Source organism: Parus major, chromosome 7 (assembly GCF_001522545.3).
Source record: "Parus major isolate Abel chromosome 7, Parus_major1.1, whole genome shotgun sequence".
NCBI lineage: Eukaryota > Metazoa > Chordata > Aves > Passeriformes > Paridae > Parus > Parus major.
The window spans coordinates 16,918,440-16,935,321 of record NC_031776.1 but is presented as its reverse complement, the minus strand read 5'-3'; the positions used below and the strand labels follow the sequence as shown (position 1 = coordinate 16,935,321).

Genomic DNA, 16,882 nt, shown 5'->3' with positions numbered 1-16,882 from the left:
AACAATTATTTGGATTAGGAACCTGTCATATTGTCCAAGTTTATGAGGAGAGCTAAATACAAGTTTTGTGGCTGTAGATTGTAGAGATGCTTCTTGTGTGCCAAAAACTAAGTGAAAGTGCCATCTTAGTGTCTAACAGTAGCAGATAAGGTGTGTTTTACAAAAATGATCAAATGCCAGTCAACTGCTGGCTCAGGGAAACACTTGTTAGGCCATAAATAAGCTGATTGCATGTTCAGAACTACAGTTTCCATAAAGTCTATTTCAAGGAGATATTAATAATCATTACTTAAATGTGACAAAATGTTGTCACAGAGGTAACAGACACCTGATATTCTCCACTAGTCCCTTGCAAAACTAACTCCTGATATATAATCTTTTCTCCCTAACCAGAATATTTTAAAATAAAGCAAAATACTTTAAATATAGAAATGAAATACAAATAAAATAAAAGCAAGCAAGACTGAGCAAAATGTTTCTGTGGTGCTTCGATATTGATGGCCAATCATGTATATAATCTTGGGAATGAAACAAGGTAGTCTGAAAAAGCAAGCACAGAAAATTCTTGGTTTTGGGTTTTTTTTTAATCTAAGAAATCTTTGGTAGGTTATTGAGATCTTTTGCACTTGGAATTTTGCACCCATAATCTATTTTGTACCCAGAACTGCAGGAACTGCAGATATGATTTTACAGAACTTGTCCTTGCAAAGTGCTAAGCACTGGCTTTGAGATGAATGGCAGGCAGGGGTGGAAAACCCCCAGCTCCCTGGAGTACCAAAGATGAAGAGAGCAACTGAAGTAGATGGATCAGACATGAGCACACAATCTCTACCCAACCCTGTATGGAGTCTGCCAGGCAAGGCTCCTCTTCAAAAATCCCTGATCAAATCTGAGCTCGCAAAGTTCTGTGCGTATGGACGTCTCTGTATATGAGACTGGAATCTTTCTGACTTAGAATCACATGTCACAAGACCATATTTAATATCTTGTAGTCATGATTTAGAATAATTGACTATGGGCAGAAAAGTGTACTTATTGTTAATAAAATAGAATTTCTTTTTATTTGCAGTACAAACCATCCATAAATAAAAAGTAAAATTTGAGTGTAGGACCTATTTCTTTTCAAGGGTTTGCCAAAAATATAATGCTGCTTATATATGCAAAATTATAAACAGTATTGCTTTTAACAAACGAGTACGTAAAAGAACTAGAGTAGAGATGTAACTCAGGATTTTAAAAGATTATCTTCCAGTTTTTCTGTTTTCCCATGGTTAGTTTAGGGTTAAAAATAAATTCAGAGGAAATGCTTTTACACATACACAATTTGCTTCATAAAAGAGATAAAGTTTTGTAGGCAAATGTTCAGAATTGCTATCTGTTCCAATAATTTTCTTTTTAATTGGGGTCAATGACTGTTTGGCCTGACTCTTTGTGTGTGTGGCAGGTGAAAGATAAACAAAGAAGGGATGAAGAGATGGCCAAAAGAGCCTTTCTTGCCTTCAGTCAACCTGCAGGAAAAGTCAATCACCACTGCAGTGCTCTGGGCCAGCCCATTCTGTCCCTTTAGGATGTAATACTCCCAAAAAAAGGCCATTCTTGTCTGTGCCATTGCCATGGCATGCCACTAAAAGAGTAGCATACAAGTAGTTCTGACAGTACCCTGGGATGAGGAGGAATCCCAGGTATTTGAATGTGTTGAGCCAATATAATTCTGCCTTATCCCCTGTTCTAAGTTGCTTGGCTTGTGAAGTGTTTAGTTGTAAGAAAAGTGAAGGTAAAACTGCTGCTAGGGTTATCTTTGCTTTGCACAAAACCAGCACCACATAGAGGCACTGGAAATCAGACAGCAGTATGTAGCTGTGTAGCCTCATAGCTAATGTGTTTCTACCATAGAAAGCTGATTTATTACCAACATCCTGTTCCAGGAGTTTGCAGCCCCATTTCATACTTTGAATGCCTCATTATACAGAATCTGCTCCTCTGGACTCTTCCTTTTCTGGGTGGTGTCATTTTGAAGTAATACATTATCAGTTTCCCTCAGCTGGTGATGCATTACGAGAACACATCAGAAAAACAGCTGGCTCGGTCTCTCAATCCTTAGCGTCCAGCAACTGCTGCCTGTCATGATATATTACATGAACTCTTCAGTCTATCATTGTAATACATCAAAACAATACTGGTCTGAAGGTGTATTACTCAAAGAAAGGCAAAGCTGAGTGAACCTGTCCGGGAGAGGGGCTCTGGTTTAATTACAGAACAGAAGTTACAGTACGCTGCTCAGAGGTTTGTTAGCTTTAAATTTTTGATGCATTGATAAAACACATTTTTCATTCATATAATTTGTACTATAGGTGAAGGTCACAATGCTACTCAGTTTGGAGACGACCTCAACAAACAGTTCTGTCATAACAATGAAATGTGCTCTTCATAAGCGAGGCTGCACATATGAGTCATGCAGGATTTAAGTTCAACTGTAGGCCCTGATTGGTATTCTTTCATTTCTTGGTGGAAATCCCAAATCTCAAATAACCCCTGATATTTGAGAGCATCTCACCAGTGAGTTCTCACTGCTCCTTCATTTGATGGCACTCAGCAGGTTCCAGGTGATGGTGTGAGTCTGCAGAAAGGCAGCAGCAGATAACAGGGCCTGAGGCATTGTCAGGGAAACAGCTGGAGCTGAAAAAAAATGAAAAAAACCAGAAAGTGAGTCATCTACAAATAAATATAAAAAATTATTTTAGTCAAACCTTCTCATTAGAGTTTAATTTACTGTGGCTACTTATATCAGACTTCACCTTGACGGATGAGCAAGACTCTCCCATTGATCAGGACTGCAAACTTGACAAAGATACAAATATCTTAGGCTGTAAAACTGAAGAAAAATCTTTTCCTCCTCTTGGGTCAGAAGGGGTGGCTACATTTCTCTCTTCATTTAACCAGGGCTTCTATTCTGTCCAAAACACAGGAAATGGTCCCAAAATGTTCCCTCTGGACTGGGTTCACACAGAGACTTGGAGTATGAGCTGCATTTTTCACCTGCAAATCCATGGATGACAGACAGGATATTGGTATCAAGTACAACCAGTTAGAACTAAGACAGTGAAAAGTTCACTTACCTGTAATGCACAAGTATTATTTCCCAGTAATTTTTCAAAGACTCAGCTGCCTAACCATTTTTCTACCTATCTCAAGGTCCAGCTTCTTTAAAATGGGGCTTGGGATAGCTCCTTCAGTATATGCTACTGACTTCACATTCCAGTTTTATTGGTGCTGCTGCAATATTAATCCCCATGGTCCCTTCCTTCTGCCTGTCATGCTGCTGTGTGCTCAGTAATGCCCTGAGAACTGAATGTTTTCCTGATGAAAATTCCTGCAACTTTACTGAAGTCCCTTTCTATCCGGTTTCTCTAACTCAAAGTAAACTTTGGTGGGTTTGATGCTGATAAATGTTATAAAACCAGTGTGTAATATGGAATTACTTCAATTTGTGTCTTTTTTTCTTTCTCAGCTATACTTCATTGCTCTAACATAGAATATTTTAGTTGGAGAAGACTTATAAAAATAATCTAGTAGATCTAAATACAGAAAAAGCTTTTTTCAGTGAGAGCTGCTGATCTGAGTGTACATTACTAGCAGAATAAAACCCCCAGAATTTAACTTTATGGTGAATTAGGAAACCGAGGGCCATACATTTTTCTGCTCATGTTTCTGTTCAGTAGAAGTGGCAAATACAACAGCAAATATCTAATGCTCTTAGGAGATAATTGAGAACATAAGGTGATCTGAGATGGGGAAAATGGACAGCTGTTTGTTTAGATAGCATAGTATATTATAAGAATCATGAATCAAAGGCATACCTGAGAATGAGCGTTTCCACCAATATGTTGCATTCATCAGAAAAATTTTAGCTTCTTGTTAATGTTTAAAAGAAGATCTAAAAAGTCCTTATTTACAAGAGAGATGGTTCACACTGATATATGTGACAAGGGCCCCTGACTAAAACATGCAGCAAGAACGGATTTAAAACATGATCAGTGATGAGAATACATAGGGCTGTTACACACACCTTTGTACACCTTGAAAAGGATTCAGTATGTCATAGGTTTAGTTGTGAATGTGGCTGATGTGTCTTTTGCTGCAGTATCTTGCTGTATGGCTGTTGTGGGAGGGCATGAGAACAATAAGGAAAATAGAGACACAGAATGACACATAAACACCGGTAACAAAATAGCAGGAAGAAGCAGGATTGATTAATGGGTGATATCCTGTCGCTCTATTGGGAACGGCGAGAAGAATGACACACTCTCTTGTGGAGTCAAACTGGAGAATTTCTCCCCGTTTATTGCCTCAGATCTTCTTTTATAGACTGATACGTGAAAGTACAGAAAGGTAAAACCCTTATTGGTTAGCAAACTAACACATCACCATCATTGGTCAGTGGGGTTCACCACCCCTCCACCTTCTCTTGCAAGAAAACAAGAAACTGACAAACAGCACCTGCAAGGCTGTTTTCTATCTCTGAGGATTGTTTTAATTCCTCCTTACGATTTCCCACACCACTTTCTCAGGCAAGACTGAGAAAGTTATTCTCAGTTATTAGAAAGTTATTATAGAAAGTGCCTGCTTCCACAGGCACTGTGCTGCCTGCTTCATAGCTAGCATCCATAATATCCCATAAGGATGTCTTGATAAGGGGACAGGTGAGACAGCTGTGGAGATAAAGAACGCCTCTTTAAAGAGACCTTCTTTCACCAGCTTTCTGGCTTTTTAAGTATATAAGTCTTGAAGAATTCATCTTTTCAGTAAAATGTGAAACAGCAGATCCATAGCAACATGGCTGGCTGAGGCATGTGCCCTCTTTGTCACATGATATGGGAAATATTGTGGGAAAACTTCCAAGTTTTCCTTACTGACACAGTGAATCCATTTGTCCCAGATAAGAACATGGATACTGTCACAGGAATATAGCAAAATAAGTACAGTATAAGAATCAAAAATGCTATGCCATTGGCCATTTTCCAGTGTCATTTTCTTGGTACTGAAAGCAGAGTAATCAGAAAATAAGAATGAAATACTGTTTCTTTCAAGGAAAATCAGCAGATTAAGAATTTATCTCTGGTAACACTCGGAGTATGTATCTGTCTTCAGTGGGTATATACTGTGTAACTGAGCTGTACATACTGGTATACACTGAGCTGTGTAACTACTTGCGATTTATTTACTGAAAGGGCTGAGTTTAGCAGCAGTAAAGCAGTCCATAATGACCGGATCTAGTATCAAAGTATCTATGTTGAGTCACTTCAGCTTTCCTTAGACCTAAGACACAAAAGGACAGGAGAGCTTTTGGAAGAATAAATTCATTGCTCTACTTCTCTGTCTGGGGGATACTACCAAAGTAAGACCTGGACAGATGTTTATTGGGATATATGGAAAAAACAATGTTTCAGTATATTCTTATGTTAACACTCAGCAGCATTTTGAACCTGAAAAAAGTGTACCAGCCAGTCTGTGAACTCCAGGGAAGACTTAACATATACCCATGAATTAAACAAGAAGCTCCTGTATTCTGTTGCAATAGCCAAAGCTAGGTGGCCAGTTAATGACCTCAAGAAACCCAAAAATATAATTTTTCTTTCTTACAGTCTTCTGCCTGTTTATTCCATTTGTCTTATGTGACTTCAAGGCACATGTGGTTACTTTCCTAAACTGGTACCTAATACTCCAGGTTTCCTAGAACATAAAAATTTTCTTCTTCCAAGCATGTCCCTACCAACACAGGGATAAAAATGGTGGTTATTGTATGCACCTGTTCACACATAACGTATAAATAAATCCATTTCAGTAAGCTGAATGAACCCATTTCTCAGCCCAGGGCACACCCACACTGTAGGTAATTTTTAAGATGCACATGGAAATCAAAGAATCAAACCCCAAAAATGCTCATGCAACTGAATTTTGTTCTTTTACTAGTCAGTGAATTCAAGACAAAAATGAGCAAATAAAGACTGGCTACTTTTAGTACCTTCCTTCTTCAAGGAAGTCAGAGTAAGAAACCCTACAGAGAAGATCACTATTTTTTAATTTCACCCAGGAATCTACTTGAAGTTAGTGTAGCACTTGATCCTGGCACTCTCTGCAATATCAGTGCTTCACTGTCAATTAGTATCTGCACAGCAGAGTTGCTAAGCTGTTCTGCTTCTATGCAAATAATTTCTTGTGTTGACTACACTTATTCCTTTCCTCTTCATTTCTATATTATAAATCATCTTAAGCTTGCCAAGGGTATTATTAATCACTTATTGTTACCTTTTACAATATATCTTGAAGACCAACATTCCCCAGCCACAAGTGTCAACATATTAAGTACTGTTCAGATATTTGAACATAATATACTGTTTCTAAGTCTTCCGTTGTATTACTAGTAGGATAATTATTACAGCAAATGATAAAATACTGCAAAATTGTTTTCTCCCCCCCTTAATAACATAAATAAAAGAAGCAATTAATTTCCTACAATAAAAACAGGCAATACAATAACGTACAAATGTGGAGTTTCTTCATTATTGCATCAAATTGCAAAACGGAAACATATAATTTCAAAAGGCTCATAAGCAAAAATGGAAACACAGCTGATGTTGCGTCAGCATGTAGCACAAAACTGTGAAGCTTGCACAGCTCACAGCTAGTCTCCTCAAATGAAGCAGCTAACATTTCTAAATGAAAATACAGAACACAAAAAAGCTTTTCCCTTTTTTTGGGAGGCGATGCTTCCAGAATTTAAGGCAATTTTGCAGGATATTACTCTCCATCCAATAGTGTAACCTTATAGCATCATCAGTTATTTTAAAACCTGTCTATCAAACAGACCTACATTTATAGCTTTATTGACACATCTTGTGACAGATGGCAATAATGCTTTCAAATGGAATCAATGTACTTCTAAACTAATACACCTTCCTCTACACCCCGTATATTTATCAGATGTGTTTTATACTTCTTTCTGCAGTGGTATTTTGGTTTGTTTGGTTTTAGGTTGCTGAGAAAAGGTAATACATTTTCTTTGACATCTCGTGCAATTTTACAAGTATTCAGGGCACATTCCCTGCTTTGCATGGAAAATGTATTTGCACAGTTGTCAGAATGATGGACAAGGGGAGAATGATAGGAAGGAGCACTGATCTTTGCTTGTTATTACATACAATAGCCCAGTAGGAATCATGATGTGTTGGTGAGACAAACTGTGTCCCATTCTGGAACATATTAAGTTTGTCTCCAGGACACACATGACTTCACTAGGGTGTCTAACCTCATTCATAATAGATGCTAATCTTTTCAGGGCTGACTGATGACAGCACTTCCTGCCCTTCACGGAATTAGAGCTGGGTTTTATCAAAGGACTCAAACTGCCTGCTAATTAGACTAATTCCCTTCATCATGAATTATTTATTTCCATTGGTAACCGACCACTGTGACATTAATGGGTTCTGCTCAACTTAGTTTCATACTAATATACACTATAAGTTAAATGTTTAAAAACTCCTGATACTTCACTCCAGGTCAAGTGTATCTTCATGTAACTCTTGATGTTTTCAATAAAGTTTTGGTAATTAAAGACAGAATAAAGTGCTCATTGCTAAGAAAAAGAAAATAAAGCATAATTTTAAAATTCTGAAATCAAGCTGTTCGTTTGTTGTTTTTTTCCCCCCAAATGTGAAGCAATATACACATGTTTAAGACTGATAATAGGAGTACTCTACTGCATTGAGAGGGTTTCAAGGCAGTTCACCAAACCAGATCCATATCCTCAGCCAGAACATGTAGTGCCTCTGTATTCAAAATTCTCACTCAGTTCAAGGAGTTTTTTGTGTTTAGTACCAAAAATATGTTCTTTACTTAGGTAGCAAGTGTCAGATATACAAGTACAAAAAAGAATACTTGGCAGACAGCAGCAGTGCAGGATGGAGAAGACTAAAGGCAGAGTGTGGCCAGCACTGAGATGAAACTGGGAAAAACATAAAGCACCATTCTTGGATGACTCAGCAGCAGAATCTGAGTAGTGTAACAGAGGTCATCTATGCAGTATGTACAAGCTCTCAGCAAGAGAACTAACGGCTGGTTTTTGGCATCACTTTTCACAAGTTACATTGACAACAGGGAAAGTCCACGGAAGAACAACAAAAAATTAGAGCAATTTAGAAATCATGACCAATGAGGAAAGATTGGTAATAATGTTTAGAAAAGATTATGCTGACATCTTCACTTATGCACAAAGATATTATAGTTAGGCTGGTGGCCAGTTTCCTACATGTCTGCAACAAGCAGACAAGAGAGAACCATTTCAGTCTGAAGCCATGAAGAAAAGCTGGGAAAAGCTTTCCAGCTCTAAGGACAGGAAAGCACGTGTCCAACCTGGAGGTTGTAGAATTCTCAGCACTAAAGGGATTTTAGCTTATAGGCAGACAACTGTTACAGAAGGCTTAGGTGTATGTGAACTGACAAAATTACTTTCTGAGGCACAAAAAAATTTCAGTTTGATTACTGAAATACAAAATTACCTTATAAAATTCTTCAGGAATTTGCCATTTCTAAAGAAAAAATTTCTACTTAAAAGTTGTGATTATTTCTCAATGATAAGAATGTCTGTTTTAGGAGCATTATATGCAGAATAACATTTCTGTTTTCTAGAACTTAACTGCTAGTCTTTTCCACTGGCAACAGAGACAGTAAATTTATTCAGTTCCAATTAATTAATAAAATTTTTGTGACTCATGCACAGGCTAGTATAGTATATACAGAACTATATAGTTCAGGCTGTACATTTTACAATGGATTTGTTTCCTATTATGGTGGCTTTACCCTGGCTGGATGCCAGGCACCCACCAAACTGTTCTATCTCTCCCCTCCTCAGCATGACAGGCAGGGACAAAATAAGATGGAAGAAAACTCATGGGTCACGATAAAGGTAGTTTGGTAAAACAAAAGCAGAGCACATGGGGGAGCAAATTAAAACAAAAGGATTATTCTCTACTTCCCATCAGCAGGCAATGTCCATTCATTTCCCAGGAAGAGGGGCTTCAGTACGTGTAGCAGTTGCCCTGGAAGGCAAACCTCATAATAACAAATTCTCACCCAATCCCCACCCTAACTCTCTCCTTAGCTGTTATATCTGAGCAGGTATCACACACCATGGAATAGCCTTTGGTCAGTTTGGGTCAGCTGTCCTGGCTAAAGGACACACCCAGCTTCCTGAGTGAGGGGGGGAAACACTGGAGAGACAGCTTTGATGCCGTGTGAGCACTGCTCAGCAGTAGCCAAAACACCAGTGTGTTCTCAACACCTCTCCAGACACAAAGTGCAGCACTGAAGGGAAAAAGAACTCCATCTCAGCCCAACCCAGCACACCTATTTACCAGAACTCTTTGGAAATCAAGAGACAACATACTACTTGCTCAGGGATGCCACCTTTGAATTGCTTCTCTTTCAGCAAAATTGAAAGACTTTTCACATATTACAGAGCTGGGCTGAAAGCTCCAACATGGTTTTTACAAACTCATTACTAACCCGTGCATATTCTCACTCAGTTCACAAAATAGGTTTTATTCCAGTTTGATTATCCTGTCTGTGAAAAATGAGAAAGATGTATACAACACATCAGAAGAATCAATAAGAGGCTTGTTTGGGGTAATATTTGTAATGACAAGGTGAATTTAAAATAATAAACAGCAGGAGACAGCTGGACACTTTCTATTTCTTAGCCTAATAAAGACTTGGCCTACGGTATGTTTGATAAATAATCTTTCACTTGATAGCCAAAAAAGAACATGTATCTCTCTAACCCACAGTGATAACACTACCTAGGTGTTGGAAGCTAGCTAGAAATGAACAGAGATGAGATTCAATAAGCTCATGTACATTTCTATCACAGTGTGAGATACTTTGGCTGTGAAAATAAAGGTGTTATTTTTCCACTGTTGAAATAATACAGAATCAATAAGAAGCAACTGTGAGCCTCAATAGCATCAAGGGGTTTCTGTTGACATTCACAAACCAAATGAGCAGAGCTCTGCTGGATTGAGATGTCACCAGAAACCCCAAGATGGCATTACAGCCTTGTTTTTGTAAGTTGTGTTTTTTTGCAATAAACATCCAACTGCCTTTTCATTTTAATTGAAAAGTCACTTTTTACAACTTTTTCTGCTTTTCCTGTTCAAATTTATTTTTCAGATTATCTTCTCTGCTCTGCCTTCCTCCCACCTCACTCTCCTACCTCCTGCCCCAACCAACATCTTCTTGTCTTTCTGTCTTTTATAATTTACTTTCTTTCTTTCCTGGTTCTTTGAATTCCTGAATCAAAATGTATCTGGAATGAGTGATACATTTCTCAGTGTGTTACCAGCTCTCCCTAATGTCCCTGTGCTAGCACACACCCTTCCTTCTGCACTGTGAACAGACTATCCTATTAAGCCAAACAAAATGTCACTCATGTACTCCTCATTATTTGTATGGAACAAGAGTGTCCAAGTAGTTTCTGATGCAGCAATATAAAACAGATTTTGTTTGAGAGGTAATAATACCTGACACTTGAACAGTCTTCCATCCAGTGACCTCAAACCATTTCACAGGCATTAATGAATTACATCTCACAACTGTGCTCTGCCAAACAGACTATTCCCATCTCACAAGTGGAGATAACTGGGGAGGTAAGAGAGGTAATTTGTTATTACAATGTCTCTCAGGGCCCAATTCTTCACTGTTGTATTTGAAGGGTTTCTGTCACTGGCTTCAAGCCAACACTGAGTAAATAACATTAAAGAGCTCTCAGATGTTCCAAGCATTACTCCTTTAATATGAAAAACTCCTTCAGTTTATATTTCTATATAAGGAGTATGTTCTCCTTGCAAACTGGGATACAGACACCTTTGGGGACATTTTATCTTATCATGTTAATTCATAAGTTACTAGAGAGAAGGACATTGTGTACTAAGTGGCTCTACCATCATAAATTAAACCCAGTAACCCACCTTCTGGTTCTTTACATGTCTTTTTAAAGAAGGAGGACTTGAGAGGAAGTTTTTTTAAAACAGGACATGGAAAGTGTATTCTTTTGTAAAGAATTAAGGTGTGACCAGAAACATATCTTTCAGCACCACAAAAACCAGCTAAGATCACAAAATAAGAGGAGAGTGAGAAGACAACTCTCACAAAATGCATGTCAAAGAACTTGGATAGTCTGATAACTACAATTAGTTTGTTAGAAAAATCGCTCTCCTCTTTAGAGTTGGTGAGGGATTTATAGACACTGGCCTACTACAACATCCAGCTGCTGCTTTTGAAATAAAAGAACAGGTCTGTGATTTGTTACCAGCCACCTACATGCATAAAATTCTGTCAGTGATGGGTTCTTTGCAGAACACTGGTTTGAAATCAGTCTCCATGCTAAAATGAACAATTAGACAGCTGCCACAAAGCCAGCATCATTTTGGCTCCACATCTGCACATCACTCATTGGAACCGAGCCCATGTTTCGCTAGACTTTTGGACATTGTCTAAACAAACCTGTTGTAGAACAGTATGAGAAACCTCACGAAGGACTCAGGATTGTACAGAACACTGCCAGCCACAGCCATGACTGGAAGGCATCAACAAGAATTTTCAGAGTGGTCTTCATGTGAGAAATAGAATAAAATAACAGAAAACTTCATGGAGAACTTTCAATCATTACAGTGGCCATTTATTAGAACAGCATTTAAGCTCACCAGAAGTCCAGTGCCCATTACACTTATTACTTTATCTTGGTAATTTACAAGGGCTATAACTTTGACAATTTTTTTTTTTTTTTGTAACAAGAGATTTGTGCTCAGCTAGTTATGTCCTTGATAGTCCCAGAGGAAAGGTGAAGGTTAGGCACATAATGACCACTTTGAAAAAATGTCCACGGGTAAATTCAGCAAACAGAAATGAAACCACTTTTTTCAGTTCCTTTAACTTTCCAATTCCAGGAAGCTAAAGCTAAGAGGTATCAGCTTTGTTTTATAACATCCAATTATGTAACTACCACTATTTCTAGAGATACTGGCCTGTGAAAATTACTCTTTCTGTATATGAAGGAACCAAATAACAAAACCCAAACAGTAAAACTTTGCTGTTTATGCATGAGAAGATTTTGAACCACTCAGTGAGTCATTTTATGAAGCAATTAACTTTCCTTTTTATGCAGATATTTTTTTCTTCGTCTGCCACCTTTTTAATAGTCCTTTGCATAAATTGTAAAATAATTTCTCATTCCCTCAGAAACAACAGCTGCATTGTGAACTCCTGAATTGGCATGTCTTTGGAATATATTATAATAATTCAGAAACTGCTGCCATTTCTGTCAAGCTTTCATTCATATGAAGGTTGCTTCAAACGTCCCATCCTCCCTCCCCCTTTCATTGCTATTGCTGATCTCAGATTGTCCAGTCACTTCCCTTGCTCTCCCAACTCCCTCTCCCGCCTCCAGTCTCAGCCCTTTCTCTCTAAAGCTCGACACAAATCTCCTTCCCTTGCCACTCCCTAGAACTGGCTCTCTGTAGCCTTCTCAGTCGAATTAGACACAAATGACTTGTCTTGACTTCCAAAGCCCTTTGTGGCCTATCTGCTCACCACTGACCCTCTCATGTTCAATATCAAAGGTCAGTGCTTGCTTCCAATTAGTCTATGAGCCAAGGTACCTTCCTCTGACTGCAATGCCTTCAAAACAAGCCCAGTCATGCTCTTTCCTCTGCTGCCCCTCACACGTGGGGAAGGAATTGTCTATCAGTATCTGCAAAGCCTTCACATTCTGCCTTTTTAAATCCCCCCCTCAGATCTTCACTTTGCCTTCAGAAACCACAGCAAGAGCCTGACTGTTCGTGTGTCAGGGCAATGCTCAGCAACACAACAGGAGCCTCCTCACTGGCGTCACTATTCTACTGGGAAATGCAGTTTTTGTGTGCCCTGTTTTGCAACTCAGTGGAGGAGCTGTGGCTGATAACTTGAGCTTTGTGGGTCCTAAAAAGCACAAAAAATAATGAACAAGATAAATCATAATAGGGAAAGCATAGCTTATTGGTTTTTAGGGCCCAGATGCAGGCATTGCGAAGCTCCCATCAGCTGAAAGTTGTTACTGAGTGAAAAGTCCTGGTCCATCACCTACAATTTCAGGGTGAACCTTTCTCATTTCAGACAGAGTTGCAAAGTCTGACCCTATTATACACAGCTTATGGTTCCAAGCTATATAAAGGTTGTAGAATTTCACAGATTTGATAGAAAGTTTGTTTTCTTGATCAATTCAGACTCTTGCCCAAATACTAAAGATTTTCACATGCTCAAAAGAAGTCACCAGTGTATATTATCTTGAGCAAATTTACTCACCTTGCCTCAGAATTTCTGTTGTAAATGGCTGTTTTGGCTGCAGTTTTCCCAAAATTTTAGACTGAGGTATGCACACAGGAAAAAAATCACTCTGATAAAGGTTATAAGTAACTGAAATTCAATTAGGTATCTGAAATTCATTCATATGAATAACCAAAAACATGGCCATACAATGTTAAGTTTGCCTTAAACTGATAGATGATGCTCCCAGATCCATTATTACAAATACAGTGGTTTATTATGGAGATAATTGTGGGTTGTTCAAGTGGAGGATGGAGATGTGTGTGGGAAGTAACAGAATGGAGGTAACTAAGTGAGTGGAGTGTAGGTGAATAGCTGAATGGCTTAACTGTTAATTTCCTTGGGGTTTTTTTACAATTTACATTAGTATGCAGAGAAGTGGGATCTAACTCAAAGAACTTTTCTGAGCAGGGAAAAAAAATCACACACAATGTGTACATAACCTTGTGAAATTTAGAAACTTGGTATTGCATTATGTGATTTCCTTGAAAGTTGTATCTTGTTGACAGAAAGGCCCTGCTGGGTTTCACAACCTGGAAAAGTAGCTTTCATGAAGTATGTTACACTTCAAGAAATGAGCAACATTGCCATTTTCCTTCATACCACTGACACAATATTTAGCTCTGTCATTTAAATATAATTGCTCTACTTTTATGTTAGTGTTACTAATAAATGCAGATTGCAAGAGATAAGTAAGTTCTCTTATAGTGATAAAGTGATAGTTTATTTTAAAAAGAAAGCTGACACTTACTGCATATTCTAAATTTTAAAAAAGTTTACCATTGTAATGATGGCTTAGCTGTGGCAATGGTTCAAGGTTTTTGTGGTTTAGTATTTTTAATACTTCACTGTAATCTACTCCAGTCATCCTTTACAGAGAATAAAGATGAGTTTTCAAGGATCACATCTTTCAAGGTATGTGGAAATGCCCATTTTCCATCTTGAAAGTAATCATATATACAGATAGAGACAATGATACTTTGACTAGTATTTATAAACTGAATCTAGGAAAAAGTGCATGTTTCTGCTAAAACCTAATTTTTTTTTTTCTTTTTCATGGCTAAATTCACTATACCCAGGAATCCCATAGTGCTAGTAAAATAGTCATCTTTAATGGGCATTTTATCCCTCTGGCAATCATAGCTGCAGCCTTTAGCACTGACATGAAGTCATCACTTAAAAACAGCTTGTCATTTTCCAGTGAACATAAAATATATACTTGGAAGCCAGAGGAAAAAAAAATCCCAAACCCTCTAGCACCTTTTTCATTAACATATGTCAATGCATGTATATTTATTTTTGAACATATATTAAATGTGAAGACTTTTTGCTCCAGAATTTACATTCTCTTCTCCATGGTGAAATTCAATCCATGCCTGCCTGAATGTTGGTCAGTCAAATTTAGTCAGTCTTCATATTGGCAGCACAGCTTTGACCTCTGAGTTCAAACAGCCATTCCTGGTGCACTGAAAGCAAGAATTTGTTCTCATGATGTCTCAGCCAACTACACTCTCCAGATCACTTAAATCTGGAGCTCATTTTGGCGCAGAGCGCAGAGGTCTAATGAGATCAGGCAGAAGAACATTCTACAGCAGCAGCCCCCAAACATCTTTTTCCCCTTGTCAAGCAATGCTCTCCAGAATACTCCTTTCTCTGCTTCTGCCTGAGCTCATGAGGACTCAGTGCCATCTGAGGAGGGTGGCTGGTACTGGTATTGAGATAAATTAGTTCTTATAGAAGAAGAAACAGAAAATTCTGCTAATATCTATGTATGTTCTATGTTCCACTGAAAAAATTAATTTGGTTTAAAGTAATGAAGTAAGATACACTTTTTTTAAGTAGGTATGTGTAAGTATCTATCTGGATGTGTATAAAATCAGTTACTGCCTCATCAAAAGGTCCATCAAAGTAAGTCCTTCCCAGATACTACCAGAGAACAGAGGAACCTATACTTTCAAAAATGGGACATTGAAAGAGAAGTTGGAAGGGACAATGTGCTAAAAAGTAGCACACATGCTCCACCTGAAATTTGTTTTTTGGGGGTTTTTTCCTGCTTTTTAATATGACTGTTAAGTTATGCTGGCAAAGCCCTTTTAAAATCACGATCATTTCAGCAGGTCTTACTGAGTCTGGTACTATTGTGCATTGTCAGTTCAATTACTTTAAGTCAAAACTCAGTCATATTTATGACATGTTGTCAGTCTGTTTTGTGTTCATCATGAGATATTGGTGCAATTTTATCCATCTAAGATCTAGTCATAAATACTTCATGACTCTGCTATACAGACCAATTCATGATGCACCCAAGCATGTGCACAGCTGGATACAAATATGCATAATGCACAGAGTAAGGAGAAACAATAGAAAGGGACAGATCTAAAAATTAATGCGTATTACATAGATCTGAAATTAAAAAACCCAAACAAACCCACAAGACATTTCAAAAGGCAATTCAAAATGATAATATAGAGAGTGTTCTCAAAGTTATTGTGGAGGTTTGGTGCTCATTTAAAATCATTCACTTTTTTCAGGTTTGTCAGTTCCTCCTGGTTACCACCTTGTGCCTAGGCAATTCCAGCTGCCTCTCTGCTGGAAGCTGGATACCATTGCATTCAGATTTAGAATCATCTGGTCAGTGCCCACATCCTCACAAAATAGGAATTGCTCATTATTTCTCCTTCCTTCTGTTCAAAATAGTGTTCTGTTGGTCCTAACTTTAAGCACAAGTAGGTGTATTCTACCCTCCATTTTATTCATGATTCTGCCTTACTATGTGGCAAGAACAGATCTGCTCTTCTTGAATCTTCAGAGTAAAAAGGGGAGGCTTTCTGCAGAATTATGAAAAATTCCTCTGAAATTTTTTCTCATCTCTAGCCCTGTGTGAATCACTTCAGAAAACCAGAAAGCAGCTTCAACACCAGACTTACATTCTTTGAGCAGTAAATACCTTATTTTCTCCCTTAGGCATCATCCAGTAAATACTTAAACATGCAGTCATGTGAAACTAACTCCTTGGAAAATGCTGGATCACACTTAGAACTGGGTCAAGTACAGATTACAGAAACAGAGAAGGGGATCAAATGACACTCAGCTGGTGAAGCTTTATGGAATCCTACAAGAGGTCAGAACTCAAGTGCTATTATGTTTTGCTTCCTCTATTTCAGGAAATCTAAATAAATAACAAGAGAAGCTCACTGGACTTTCTTTAAAATTTGGAAAGAGGCATGGCTCCTGAATGCCATTGAAGAATTCCTGTATGAAGGTCAGTGCTTGGAGAATCTGATGGTGAACAGGAGAGAAAAGATTACAGAGTTATCCAAAACTATCCATCATCTGAATAAAGGGAAAGCAGCAGGTATTGATCAGTTCTCTGGAGAAATGTTGAAAGGAGGTGGAAGGTCAAAACATGGAAGTTACACTATCTTGGAAAGGAACGAAATCAAGATCAAATGACAAAGGCAGGACAATA

General features: G+C 38.1%; 1 long non-coding RNA gene across 1 annotated transcript in view; it reads right to left on the bottom strand.

Annotated features, from left to right (window-relative positions):
• Positions 1 to 469: 469 nt before the first annotated feature.
• LOC107207294 overlaps positions 470 to 16,882 on the bottom strand; it is a 40,869-nt gene continuing 24,456 nt past the window's right edge. Inside the window, exons 6-7 of the long non-coding RNA XR_004498388.1 lie at positions 2,796 to 3,036; positions 470 to 2,676 (exon numbers count right to left, since the gene is read on the bottom strand). This is a non-coding gene — a long non-coding RNA (uncharacterized LOC107207294). The remainder of the gene's footprint in view (positions 2,677 to 2,795; positions 3,037 to 16,882) is intronic.